Below are 1,685 nucleotides of genomic sequence, written 5' to 3' on the forward strand. Positions count from 1 at the left end.
TATATGTTTCAGCCCAAAGGCCATAGCCATACTGGAGCACCGCCAGTGTAATCACTTTTTCACTAACCATTCTTATGCGATTGGCTTTTGGTGACGGAGGAAGTTCGACACACCTGCGTTCTTATGAGTTTCTTGCTGATATAAGTGCATCTGGGATTTTGGACAGCAGGAGATCAAGTGGTTTATTCAAAACACCTAGCTTTATATTTACTAAATGTACATCTCAGATATTTGTATGCGTGTGTGTGTATATATATATATATATATATATATATATATATATATATATACACACACAAATGCACAAATCGTTTGCTTTATATGTTTCTGGCCAAGCTGGAGTAACGCCAATGTCATCACCTTTTCAGTGGCCATTCTTATATGATCGGCTTTCGATGAAGGGAAGGGGTTTGACACAACTGCCTCTTTTAAGTTTCTTGCTGTAACATAGCTAAATCTGGGTCCTTGGACAGCAGAAGATCAAGATGTTTGCTGAAAATATCTACCCCTACTCCATGAAGATCTCTTAGATATTTTGGCCAGACACTAAGTAGCTGTGGGCATTTGAATCCCAAGCTATTGCATTACATGGTTCTCACTCTGGACAGGATAGCTGGGACCTTTCGGAACAGTGTAATGATGTCCAGTTTGGAGGCTGGTATAGCTCTTGATACCAAAGTTTAGTGCCAGCCTCTCCAGGATCTACATATATCACTACAGACATCTCCCGTCTTTGCTCCCAGAAACTCAACTGTTGATGCAATCTTCCTGGTGTAGCACTGCTTAATTGCCTCAAGTTCTACTATTAACTTGACACTGTAGGGTGACAACAGTTGAGAGCAGCAGTCCAGACAGCAGAGTACAAATGTCCTCCACACAACCAGTGTAGTTCCCTCATCCCTTGTTCTGAAGGTCCTCAGAATCCATCCGGCCATTCGCCTCCACACTGCCAACATCTTGGTGATATGTACGTGAAACAAGGCAACATTGCTCATATCAATTCCCACATCACACACACTGCATTTGACTCTGGGATTGCCATTTCTTTTGGTCCAGAGTACCATTGTTGCAGGTGTGAGCACCAATTAGCTGGTAGTGGAAGGCTTGGAATTTACCTGAATTAAGTTGCATGTTGCTTTCTTCAGCCCATTTATATATGGCATCTAAGTCTTTCTGTGGAAGATTAGCCCCAGAAGGTTCCTTGACTACTTGTACTGTTCTTGTGTCATCAGCATAACTAGTAAGTGTGGCTGTCTGTGTAACTGGTGGCATGTCTAAAAGAACCACCATGAACAGTAGTGGACTTCCAAGAGGCTCTCCACTCACTATTACTGTCTCTTTGGAGAGGACTCCATTGGCTGTCACAGCATGGCTTCTGTCTTTTTAGAAGTCATATAACCGCTGCCCTAGTTTTCTGACTATGCTGAGTCTCTGTAGCTTGTAACATCTCCATCCCAGGATCGACTTTATCAAGAGCCTTTGCAAAGACAAAATATATCACATCCACATTGAGCAGTTCGTTGGTTGTTTCAACAGCCATAATGCTGCAAAAGTTGTGTAAGGCAGCTTCTTCCTGAGCAGAAACTGTGCGTTGTCAGGGAGCAAGTCATTATCTTTGAGGAACGCGATCAGTTTCCTCTTGACAATGTGTTCCATGACTTTGCATATATATATATATATATATA

General features: G+C 42.1%; 1 protein-coding gene across 3 annotated transcripts in view; it reads right to left on the bottom strand.

Moving 5' to 3' along the window:
* LOC106882512 (uncharacterized) overlaps positions 1-1,685 on the bottom strand; it is a 146,243-nt gene that overhangs the window by 125,961 nt on the left and 18,597 nt on the right. The gene's annotated exons all lie outside the window — the stretch shown is intronic.

This window comes from Octopus bimaculoides, chromosome 15 (assembly GCF_001194135.2).
Source record: "Octopus bimaculoides isolate UCB-OBI-ISO-001 chromosome 15, ASM119413v2, whole genome shotgun sequence".
Classification (NCBI taxonomy): Eukaryota; Metazoa; Mollusca; class Cephalopoda; order Octopoda; family Octopodidae; genus Octopus; species Octopus bimaculoides.